The sequence below is a fragment of the Ascaphus truei genome, chromosome 8, assembly GCF_040206685.1.
Source record: "Ascaphus truei isolate aAscTru1 chromosome 8, aAscTru1.hap1, whole genome shotgun sequence".
Taxonomy (NCBI): domain Eukaryota; kingdom Metazoa; phylum Chordata; class Amphibia; order Anura; family Ascaphidae; genus Ascaphus; species Ascaphus truei.
In genome coordinates this window covers 35859507-35872875 of record NC_134490.1, presented here as the reverse complement: position 1 = coordinate 35872875, position 13369 = coordinate 35859507, and the positions used below count along the sequence as shown (strand labels likewise).

The 13369-nt window shown below is 42.4% G+C and overlaps 1 protein-coding gene across 1 annotated transcript in view; it reads left to right on the top strand.

The window, feature by feature from the left end:
* GNG7 (G protein subunit gamma 7) overlaps positions 1-13369 on the top strand; it is a 41607-nt gene that overhangs the window by 21522 nt on the left and 6716 nt on the right. The gene's annotated exons all lie outside the window — the stretch shown is intronic.

Sequence of the window (13369 nt, the reverse complement as noted above, 5' to 3'; positions counted from 1 at the left end):
TTTCCTGCTGCCTTATTTGTCCTTGTGAGAATGAGCCCTTCAGCCCTATGCAGAATAGTTTCACAAAGAGGTGCGTTGTGCATTATTCTAATTGTAGTGTATTATATTAGTCATTTCTGTCCCCCTGTTTGTGTCCTGGATGGGATTGACAATAAATGACCTCTCCTTGCTGATTTTATATGTTCAACCAGGTTTTCTGTGATGTGCAAGAGAATTGTCATGCCGAGTAGGAGGCAAGGTCAAATTTATGGGGACATTTGCTGTTTCCAAATCATTTAAGGAATAAAGAAGACCTTTGCATGTGGGTTTGAAAAGGGGGGGCTGGTAGAAAATCTCTGTGCACAGTCATCGGTATTAAAGTATCATAAAAGCATCTCTCGGACCCAGATGAGCTCTGTCATTTCTGACTCAAGTGCAGGGGTTCTCCACTCCAATCTTCAAGACCCCCCCCCCCCTTCCCCCAACAGGTCAGGTTTTCAGAATATCTCGGCTTCAGCACAAGTGGCTCAGTCTTTGACTTTAAACGTGTGTTGCCATATATTTTTTTTGTTGCGTTGACTGTTTATTGTAGTTGCAGATATAACCCTATTTCTGGAGCCTTCTCGTGGTCCAGTGTACTGCAGAGAAGTGCTGGAACATGGCTGGGCAACTCCAGTCCTCAAGGGCTACCAACAGGCCAGGTTTCCAAGATATCCCTGCTTCAGCACACGTTGCTCAGTCTTCGATTGCACCACCTGTGCTGAAGTATGGATATCCTGAAAACCTGGCCTGTTGGTAGCCCTTGAAGACTGGAGTTGCATACCCCTGTGCTAGAACCAGAGGTGGTAATGCTGTCATTTCTCTGAAGCTTGAGGGTGGCCACCCACAGAGAGGGCGGTGATAGAGGCTAATACTGTAAGGGAATTTAAAAAATGCTCGGGGTGGATGTTGGGCTATCCTAAAAATGAAAGAGAGCCCAGGATCAAATGGGGTCTGAGGTTTTACAACAGAGTAAACTGGGCAGATTAGGTGGGCCACATTATGCAAGCATATGTATGTTTTACCTACATGGAGCAGTGTAACACTGATATTAGGTCAGAGGTTCTCAATTCCTGTCCTCAAGACCCACCCAACAGGTCAGGTTTTAAGTATATCCCCACTTCAGCACAGGTGGCTCAGTCTGGCTGAGCCACCTGTGCTGAAGCAGGGATATCCTGAAGACCTGTTGGGAGTGTCTTGAGGACTGTGGGGGAGAACCCCTGCGTTGGGTAATAGTACATGGAGCCGTATAATAATACTAATAATAGCATGTTCTTGTATAGCGCTGCTAGTTTTACGTAGCGCTTTACAGAGACATTTTGCAGGCACAGGTCCCTGCCCCGTGGAGCTTACAATCTATGTTTTTGGTGCCTGAAGCACAGGGAGATAACGTGACTTGCACAAGGTCACAAGGAGCCGACACGGGAAGTGAACCAGATTCTCAGAACTCGGTGCCAGTCAGTGTCTTTACTCCCTGAGCCGCTGCTTCTCCTATAATATGTATATGTGTTTTGTAGTAGCTGGAGCAGTATAATGTGTTGGGTAGTACAGCGTTGTGCAAAATGGGGGACGCGGGAGAGTTTTTCTGCGGGGCCGCGGGCGGTTGCAGTGGCCCCGCGCTCTTCCCCTATGTATCTAAATGAAATGCTGGAGGATCGCGTGAGGCCCCTGCAACACTCCACTTACCTTGCTTCAGCCGGCTGTGTGACATGGAACAGCAGTCCAGGCTGGAAAAATCCACTCGTCTGTAAATGGAGGCAGATCAGTAAAAAAAAATGTAGCTGCCTTTTGGATTTAAATTATTCATTACTTCTGATTGGACTGCGCACTTTTAAGGCGCCAAACTGCAGGGCGTGTGCAGGCAGCGCGGCTGTCACTCACTGCCGGAGCCTCGACACCAGCTCCCCACAATGCCTTGCGCCTGCTGCTGCGGTTTGGCACCTTTTTAAGTGCACGGCATTGTGGGGCGCTCATGGCGAGTCTCCGGCGGTGAGTTACAGCCATGTTGCCTGCATGCTCTGTAGTTTTGCGACTTTACACTATCTCCATGCTCCCTACAGCTCCGCGCTTAATCAGACAAGACGCAGCTACATTTTTCACTCAAGCCTCATTGACAGAGGTAAGGACAAGGGTATTTATTATGTGGGTGGGAGAGGGGACAGTGTGGGTTAAATGAAGGGGTGGTCTGTATGGGTTAAATGAAGGGGGCTGTGCAAGTTCTGAGGGAGGGTGGGTGGCTATGTGAGCTAAAACGTGGGGGACTTTTATTAAAACGTAGCCCAGTTATTCATGTATAACATGTGGTTAACCGATGAGTTTTTCCTTGACTGGTGAATGTTGTTGGAATTTTTCCAGCCCTGATACATGGAGCAGCAGTACTGCTCTATGTACTGTGATATGTGGTAGGTAAAAGTACATGGAGCAGTATAACTGTGGGCTAGGCATGTGTTGGGTTAGGTAATAGTGCATGCAGCAGCTGTGACCCTGAGGGATGTGATATGCTGTAGGAGGGTTTCCCTGCAGAGTGCAGATATTTATGTTGCCAATTGACGTCATGCATTTGCTTGCACAGGGTGGATGCTTAGATGCTGCCTTTTGTCACTACTGCTATTTAAAGCTGTGAAATCCTTCATGGTTCGCAAATTCACCTGATTATGTGTTAACAAAAAAAACATTATTCATTAAACTGTCATAGTGCAGATCGGGGCACTATGCACATACTTTTTTTTTGTGTGCTTGTAGTGAATAAATGTTGGTTTACTTCGCAATATGCTCTTCTCCTTGCTCAGAGTATTACACGCACATATACATACATACATACATATATACATGCGCAGCTGGCAGGGTTGCCACCTTCTACTCAAGACCAGCCCGGAGACATTTTTTAATTTCGCGCTTACCTTTGGTGGTCGCTCCTGGCGTTCCGACATCCTCCTGGCATCTCCCACTGCAACCTGTCAAGATGTGTGCGCGATGCCAAGACAACGGGATGCTACGTGACGTCATGGTGTCACGTTGCCATGACAACGGGAAGCCTTATGGAGCCACGTTGTTATGGCAACGCGCCGCTGCTTAGCGTCCCGTTGTCATGGCAACGGATGTCATGTGTTTCTGTCACGTAGCGTTCCCGTTGACAAGGCAACGCTGCACCATTTGATGACGTGAGGCCACACTGACAGGAGTTACTTGCAGGGGAAGATGCCGAGAACGCCGCTGCCATCACCCAGAGGTTTACTAGGTAAACCCGGAGCCCCGGAGATACGTGGTCAAAACTCATAGTCTCCGGGTCAAACCCGGAGTGGTGGCAATCCTAGCAGCTGGAGAGGCTCCAACGCTGTGCAGACCGCATGCTTGCACCCCCACAGACAGTGTCAGTGCTGTCAATCACCGCTCTGCTTTCTGAGATCACGTCCCCCAATGCATTACGTAACGCTACTCCGTGCATTGTGAAGCATGAACTCAGAGAGCAGAGCGGTGATTGACAGCACTGTCTCTGTTCTGTACAGAAATTAGCCCTATGTGCAGGGCCGTGAATGCCTGAAACTCCCCCCACCCCCCTGCCACCCCACACCAAATCCCTCTGCCACCCCACACCAAACCACTCTATTAACTCCCCCCACCCCCTACATACTTAACAAATTGAAGGACCCAACCCCTGGTCCTAGATCAAAGGTTCAAACCTGGGCCCCGGGAAAACTGCTGGCTGCCTTGCCCATGTGTAGAAATATGCATGGGACTAATTTAAAGGGGTCCTAGGCATGTTATAAGTGTTTATTTCATTTATACATGCGTTAATGCGACCTCTGGTTGAAGTATTACATTCTGAAGGCCACATACTCATCCTTTCTGTCTCATGATCAAGAACCTCTTGGTGAATGTTCTGTGCAGAGGGGTGAGAGACATCTGCTCAGCTGAAGGCTCACATGCAGCACCACCTATGTACTGTATTATGTTAACCTGTTTTAGAAGTGAAAATACAGTATATCTTAACTCTTTTGCTGCCAGGTCAGCAACACTTTGTAGAGCAATGCTTTGCAGGCCCCTCTGGAAGCAAATTGGGTAAGGGAACGTCTGTTCCCTGACTGTAGCTCATAATACAGAGTTGTGCTTATGATTTAAAGGGACAGTTCCACTATAAAGAAAACGTCATCAATCTGTGTAATCGGTTTCCATAGGAAGATGTAATCCTCTGCAATTTAAGTTTCACTTACAGTATTTGTATCCTGTTTAGAATGGCGTGTCCTGATCCCACGGAGTATATCAGCCACTGATGTTTATCTGTTTGACAAGTGATGACTTCACAATTACTATACAAACAATGGACAAAACAAAGACAATAATTGGCCTCTAATTTTGAGGACTGACAGTGTGATCACCAAAAGACATTAAATAAATATAGTAAACAAAACTTCACTTATTTCCCTTAGAATCATTAAGTTTTTAAAAATATTTTCAAATACAGTATTGGCCCGTATATAGTACGGCCTCGCACATAATACGACCCTAAAGTTTTGAAGGTGTTCAACATGAAAAATAAAAGGTGTTCAGCTGCGCATATAATGCAAGTACAGTTTTCGGAAGGACATTTTTAGGAAAAAAACATAGCACTATATGCGGGCCAATACGGTACCTAGATTTAATATACAGTATAACCTGTTGAACATGCTGCTGTCCTTCGTTCACTTTCGTCCCAGGAGGGACTTCCCCCTTTAACAATATTTTAAGGTAAGCGCTATCTTTCTATGACTTGTTTCTAAGTATGTTTGTTACCCATGCAAACATATTCTTTAGAGGAGAACAAGCAGATAAAATAGTGTGTGTTTCTGTAAAAATAAAGCGATTTATTTAGTACATCTACATTGCGGTCCTATTACAGGACCTTTCTCGAGATCGATATAGATATCTATATCACTCAAAAAATATTCTAACAAAGTACAAAAATATACAATTTTTTTTATAAGTCGAACAAAAGTCCACTGCACACGCCAAATCTTCAATAAAAATGCAATTTATTCGTCCCATAGAACAGAAGGTAAAACAGCACAATGTTTCGAGCCTACACCTGACGTGCTTGACAAAGAGTCATGTCGTTTTGCATTCTGTTTTATTAGATGGAATACATTGAATTTTTATTGAAGATTTGGTGATTGCGGGTGGATTTTTGTTTGACATACAGTACACCTAGGGTGAATGCACAAAATCGTATGTTCAGGGGAAAAACAGGACCCTTTTATTTTTCGGCATATCTTACAGAAAAAATCACTATTTTCATGAAAATCTGAGCAATTGTAGGTCTGTCACAGTAGATTATTACATTGAAGAATGTTTCATAATCTAATAAATATTCTTTGGAATTGGTGATTGCAAGATGACCTAATCACGGGCATAGTTACAAAATGGTGTTTAGCAAAGAGTATAAGCACATTATAAAAAGACTGAGCAAAAATGATACATACAATGTTTCTTGATCAGGGATGGTTGCTAGGAGGACTGAAAAACCGATGTGTATCATGCAGGAGTGGGAGCTGCTGGATCAACGCGTTCAGTGGTGTTCCCGTCTTTGTGCGTGCGCACACACACACACACACACGTAACTAAGGACTAATTGTAGTAAAGTATAAATGTAATACAATGAATAAACTGTTATGTCAAAAACTAATGTCATTAGTTCTTACTAGGAATTTATTCAATTTTTTTTTTTTTTTAGCGGGGCTAGGTGCGAGTAGATTTTTTTGGTTCGTCGAGTAGATTTTTTGAGTGATTTGTCAAGGTGTGTGTGTGTGTGTGAATATATATTTATATATATATATATATATATATATATATATATATTTATATTATAGGAGACCTCGTTCAAACCTGATTGTTGATAGTATGCTGTGTGCAGCCTGGGAAGGGCTAAGAGCAGTAAAAGTACACTGGGGTACTGGAGAGAAAAGAATTCCCTTCACGGAGCACAAGAGTAGTGTAATGAGTTAATTTAAAATAAAGAATTTTATTATAATAGTATTAAAATAGGGCATCCAAATACAATGAAGTACAAACTAGATAATAAATTAATTAATTGGGTAGGTTTACCATTACATTTTAAGTTATGGTGGGTGAAAAAGGCAACAAAAAAACCTCCACCGTTAGCATATAGCCAACAAAGAACATCACTTGTGACACGTGTGCTCATTTGCATGTCATTTCCCAGAATCCCTTGCTGCAGTGGGAGCACTGTATGCTAGGTGACAATGGTGAAAGGCAAGGTGCAGACCTGTCTAAGACATGTGAATGCGGCCTTGCAAAGGGCCAGGCGTGCAACCCTTTTGTGTTGTACGTTTGAGCACCTCCTGCACTGCATTGCACAGAGCACCGGAGCACTCGCACCATGAATTTGTTTTGTTTGGTGTTGGGTTAACGTCACCCCTTTCTTCGGCGAGTAAAGACTGTAGTGCTGGCTAGTGACCGCCAATCCTTCGGGAGAAGATCACGGTGGGTTAGTAGGCGTCAGCCGAACACCCTAAAGACTTGGACCCTCCTGCTGCGCCTACTGCATGGGGAGGGAACAGGATGGACGTCGGATGACGACGTCAATGTAACAGCAGGACTCTTTCTGGCTTCGGCTGAAGAGGACTGTCTCTTGGTACGGACTGGCCTACTCTCCGGAGAAGACTTTGTCACATGTGGAGCGCACCTGGTCTCACTTGACCACGAGCACGGCTTTTGAGGTGGAATCACTTTTTCACCACCCGGGCTACAAAAAAAAAATATATATATACACATACACACACACACACACGCTGCTGCTGCTTTAACATGTATCTTCTTCGGCATTACTGAGCTTTGATGCTTTACAATGTTTTGTCCACGACTCGTCAGTTTATAAATTGCTCCGCAAGCAGGAATTGAATAATGGAGTCTCTGTCTTTCCCTATTCTCTAGTACTTTGGGGGATTCTTTACTGTTGCAGAGACTCACATGAGCATTATGTCATCAAAACAGCCTCTTAAATCCGGCAAGTCACATGCAGATGTGGGGTTCTATTTCCTAACTGTTTTTGTTCATAGTGGCTTTAATGTAAGCGAGTATAAAAGAGTGGTCAGCAGACCGTTAGACATGCGGCGTAGTATTTTGATTTCAGAAAGTCACTCTTTTGTTCCTGCATTTATTTTCAGATGACCTATATGCCATGTTGGATATTACTGAATCTATTTTTAGGTGTCTTATGGGCTTCGTATTCTCAGCCATTCTAATTAAACTCGTGGGGGAATAACAAGAAACCGGTCATATGTCTTGGCTGTGTGAATTAATGATTCATGTAACTGAAAGGGGAAGCAATAGATTGGCCAGTGATCCTGATGTTATACTGATGTAATTTTAAATAATAGAGCGATTTTTAAAGGTACAGGCTGTGGCAATAGACTACATTGGTTAGTTGGGGGAAAAATACTTTTTTTGTGTGAAAAGTCGGTTTTTGCATTCAAAATCCTGTGTTAATATTTTTGATCTGCACAAAAAAAGTGCTCTTATTTATTATAATAACTCTCCACTCCAAATTCAGATTTCTGTATGGTCCTGTATTTATGTTATAATTAGCTGTACATAGAATGTGCTAAAAAAAAGAAAAAAAGAATTTAAAAAATGTGACTTTGATGTTTTACATTTTAAATAGTTTTGAATCCGTTTTATAAGTCACAAAACACGTTTGGGAAAAGGCCTTTTCCACATTGTTTTCTGATTACGTTGGTTCACCGCTGGGGGTTTTCACTGCGTACATTTGAGTGGTGACTCATTGGTAGCTGGGTGAAACACCTAAGCTGCAATGCTTTAAGCCAAGTGTTTCTACGGTTTATAATAGCAAGAGAGATGAGTGATTATAAAAAAACACACACGCTACTGTAAATGTGCAGCTGCGTGTGCAGGAAAATCTGTACATTGCAATAGTATACGGCAAGGGTAACCAACTCCAGTCCTCAAGAGCTACGAAACAGGTCAGGTTTTCAGGATATCCCTGCTTCAACACAGGTGGCACAGTCTTCAATTTGAGCCACCTGTGCTGAAGCTGGGATATCCTGAAAACCTGACCAGGTTGTAGCTCTTGAGGGCAGAAGTTGCTTACCCCTGGTATAAGGTCTCATAATCTGTGTTGGCTGAATTGGATAGAACATATATAGTATATATATATATATATATAATCTATCCAGTGTTCGACAAACCTATACATTTGCTCGCCCCGGGCGAGTGGATTTAACCCCCGGGCGAGTAAATATTGGCCCAAGCAGCACACGTTTGGTACTAGGTGGCGAGTAGATTTTTTTGTGTGGCGAGTAGATTTTTTGGTGATTTGTCAACCACTGTATATATCTATATCTATATATATATATATATATCCGCACCAACATGTGGAAATAAGTAGACATATTCTTCATGTCATTAATTTTTGTTTCATGCAATTTACAGTTGGAATACTCGATTTATATATTGAACCTAAACAAGTATATATTTCATATGTGCGTGATGCAAATTCAGGAAGTTGGTCCGTGGTGTTAAGCATTGTGTGGAACCGTTCTCTACAATTAGATCTAAATTACATTGTTACTACTTTTTTTTAAACCATTTTGACAGTTGTGTTATTGGTGTTTGTAACATCCTTTAGTCTGTTTGGGGATTTTCCATCTCAGGAGAAATGCATTCCATCCATAATTGTTTTAATATAACCATGTGCTTCAGACCAGGTTGGAACCTAAAGGTGAAACTGATTTGAAGGGTGGAGCTCATCGTGGGAGTGACTCACCCTCCTTATGCACCTGCAGTTTGCAGAGAGAGCAGGCTCATAATTTGCGCCGAGTGTTATAAGCAGGTCCAGGAGTGCAGAGCACCTCTCCCTATTGTAGCCATTAAGTTTGCAAAGCTAAGCAACCCTCGGATGCACAATATGATAAAAATGGGCTCTCTGCACCAATATATACAGTTAGATCTGGAAATAATTGGACACTGACACAATTTTCATAATTTTGGCTCTGTACGCCACCACAATGGATTTGAAATGAAACCACCGAGATGCAATAGAAGTGCAGACTTTCAGCTTTAATTCAAGGGGTTGAACAAAAATATCGTATGAGACGTTTAGGAATTGCAACCATTTTCATACACAGTCCCCTTATTTCAGGGGCTCAAATGTAATTGAGCAAATTAACACAATCATAAATAAAATGTTCATTTTTAATACTTTGTCAAGAATCTTTTGCAGGCAATGACTGCTTGAAGTCTGGAACGCATGGACATCACCAAACGCTGGGTTTCCTCCTTTGTGATGCTTTGCCAGGCCTTTACTGCAGCTGTCTTCAGTTGTTGTTTGTTCGTGGGTCTTTCTGCCTTAAGTTTTGTCTTCAGAACATGAAATGCATTCTCGATCGGGTTGAGATCATTTGATTGACTCGGCCATTGCAGAATATTCCACTTCTTTGCCTTAAACTCCTGGGTTGCTTTCGCGGTATGTTTTGGGTCATTGTCCATCTGTAAAGTGAAGCACCGTCCAATCAACTTCGCTGAATTTGGCTTAATCTGAGCAGGGTTTTACATATCCCTTGCTTCATTTTTGCATAGCCGGTATAACCAACCCCACACTGAGGAGACCCATTAAGGTCGAAACAGCTGTGTGTGGGTGGGTTTACTGGTTATGCATCTTAACCCTGGCTGTGCTCAAAGCTGTGACCATGCAAAAAGCTTAAGCCTATAGGGAATCATGTTTATGGTTTTGAAGCAAAAGGTGGCACTGTGTGTTCATTTGCATGTCATTTCCCAGAATCCCTTGCTGCAGTGGAAGTGCTGTGTGCTGGGTTATAATGGTGAAAGGCAGGGTTGCAGACCTGTCTAAGACATGCAAATGAGCATACAGTAATATTTCCATTTCCTATACACTTCAGAATTCATCCGGCTGCTTCTGTCTTCTGTCACATCATCAATTAACACTAGTGACCCAGTGCCATTGTAAGCCATGCATGCCCATGCCATCACACTGCCTCCACCGTGTTTTACAGATGATGTGGCATGCTTCGGATCATGAGCTGTTCCAAGCCTTCTCCATACTTTTTTCTTTTCATCATTCTGGTACAGGTTGATCTTAGTTTCATCTGTCCAAAGAATGCTGTTCCAGAACTGGGCTGGCTTTTTTAGATATTGTTTGGCAAAGTCTAATCTGGCCTTTCTATTCTTGAGGCTTCTGAATGGTTTGCACCTTGTGGTAAACCCTCTGTATTTGCTCTCGTGAAGTCTTCTCTTTATGGTAGACTTGGATAATTATATGCCTACCTCCTAGAGAGTGTTCTTCACTTGGCTGGATGTTGTGAAGGGGTTTTTGTTTACCATGAAAAGGATCCTACGATCATCCACCACTGTTGTCTTTCGTGGACATCCACTTTTTGTGTTGCAGAGCTCACCAGTGTGTTCTTTTTTCCCCAGAATGTATCAAACTGTTGAATTGGCCACTCCTAATGTTCCTGCTATCTCTCTGGTGGATTCTTTTTTTTTGCAGCCTAAGGATGCCCTGTTTCACTTGCATTGAGAGCTCCTTTGACCGCATGTTGTGGGTTCACAGCAACAGCTTCCAAATGCGAATGCCACACCCGGAATCAACTCCAGACCTTTTACCTGCTTAATTGATGATGAAATAACAAAGGAATAGCCCACACCTGTCCATGAAACAGCTTTTGAGTCAATTGTCCAATTACTTTTGGTCCCTTGAAAAAGAGGGGGCTACATATTAAAGAGATGTAATTCCTAAACCGTTTCTCCAATTTGGATGTGAATACCCTCAAATTAAAGCTGATAGACTGCACTTTAAGCCTATATGCAATATTTAACTGTAACTTGAATTTATTTTGGTACACAGCCAAAATAACAAAACTTGTATCAGTGTCCAATTATTTCCGGACCTTACTGTATCTTCCTTTGCATCAGGGGAGTAGCTTAACACGTCCACTATGCAGCAATGAGACTGTACAGTGCTTGCTCATCAACATTTTTAACTCCTAGAATCCTTTGTGGGATTGCACCTCCCGTGTGCTCCAGCCAGGTCTTTCATGTTGTCATTTTTTTAGATGACATTTGGAGGATGTTTGATTTTTCTGTGACGTTATAATTGAAATGTGTGAACCACTTGCATGTAACGCCAACTGTCCTCTATACAAGACTGGGTTATTAGTAGGAAAGTCAACCTTGCACATCTCTAGTTATTAAAAACTAGTGAGTTGGGGTCTCATGCAGCCTGAGCATGTAGTATAGGCCTATCACTTTGAGATATGGTGTGATTGCATGAGGAGGTTTTAAGGAATGGCATGTAGGACATGAAATAGAAGTTAATTCTCAGTTCTTTCTTTGGCTCTTCTTTGGGTTATTTGCTGTAAGAGGGATAAATACACAATGTACTGTATGTGCACAGGATGGTACTCCGGAAGACATATTCTCTTCTGCAGGCACATGTATAAAATAATTAGCTGCTCACGTGTATACCTGACAGTATTACTTTGTTTATCTAATTATTGAGGTGTGGCAAATTTGTAGCAATGCAAACGATGTGAGGAATTTAATCGCCTTGCAATGTTGCTTCCTGTCATTATGGTAATATTACGTTTCAGGTTGTAGCGCCTGAAAGAGAAAGGGCAGAGTTCCAACAACATTCCATTTCATAAATGATCATGAATAGTTAATAATTTCTGGGTGTTGGTAAGGTTGGTTGATGTTTCTGTAGCTACAGCATGTCTGGGCAAGCCAAATCCTTTTTATATCACCATCTCTGCATAAGAACTACCCACACTGATATTTACACTTTGTTTTGGAAGGTAAAAATGCTTTAAAAATGGGGCTGGTTCAAATTCCAGTGGAAATATGCTCAACTCCCCAACTCTGCGTAGCATTCATGCATCACACACCTTGCTTTATTGGGCAGAAGACTAAATACAGTCATTATTTTGTGTACCGTATTGCATGTGGCATTAAAGAACCCATTTTACCTTCGCTCTGTTTTGGTCCAGAAACCTTTTCCCATGTCTTTTAGACGCACACCAGTGAATGATCCCGAGCGAAGAGACGTTTTGTCCACCAATGGCCCAAGGGTCAATAGAAACCTGCAACGTCTTTGGGAGATGACATTGCGGTTTTCTGTTGGGGACAGGCCATGTTTGTAGTTTTATTATTAATTTTTGTCGTTTTCTTAAACCACACAGTCCCCTGAGGTGGGGGCACCAATGATCAGCTCCAAGGGACAGTTAAGATAGAATAAAATAATAATTTGGGAGGATTGCTGCTTTTGGTAGCAAATGCCAATAACATTTCCCAGGTTTGCCAACTTGCTGAAACCCTAACAAGTTCTGCAATACTGTAACAGGTTATTCGTTCTGTATCACTTGCAGGATAGGAAGGATTCCTATTTACAGTATTTTGCTGGCCATTTACAAGTTTAGTTTAATTTTGACATTGCTGCGACACATGACTGCATTTGGCCTTTATCGGCTATTCATTTGAATAAACCTTATTGCACAAACAAGTCTTTGACTAAGATGTATGGTAACAAGCCAACTTCAGAGTTACCATGGGTCATTTGCCCGCATGCCAGTGCCTGCAAAAGCTCTCTTAGTGGGAGGAAGTCTAAGGGAGTATATATTAAATCCTTCCAGCTGTACAACTAGGGCAAATGTGGAGCAGAAGGCTGCACAATATTTATCAAAGCAGAAAAACGCTATTGGTTTCACTTGGAAACCTATTTTCTTTTAGAGTTGCAGGTTTTTTGTTGTTGTTTTTTTTTTACCCTATAAGAGAAGTATATACATCACCCACCTGATGAAGAGATTACCCGAAACATTGTGTGATCCTTTATACAGGTCTGCAATTAAAAAGCAACTACTACTTGCATTACTTCTGTTGGATAGAAGTTTGAACTCTGTGCTTAGGAGAACCGTGGATCTATTTCGAAGTACATACAAGAGTATAAACGAACCCGTGCGCAAAAAGACTTTCAATCCGACTAATGCAAAGTGCTGATAATAAGGGTATATGAAAATGCAGCAGTATTTCTTTGTAGATGGGTAACTTAGTGAGGTTTTGTTAGGCAATCCACATCGTTGGATTATTTTAGTGAATTTGTTATATAATCAATATCATTTTGTGAAGCTGAACCCCATTAATTTCGGGGACCCCCTGCTTCCGGAGATACCTCCGAATTATGTGCCGGTAGCAGCTCCTCTCCTAGGCTGCCAGGGTTCACAATATGTCCTCTGTTGAAACGTAATGGGGGGGGCGTTTCAAAGCCCCCCACGCCCAGGGAGCCACAAAGTCATCGGTGCTGCTTCCTACTGGCCCATGTGACGCG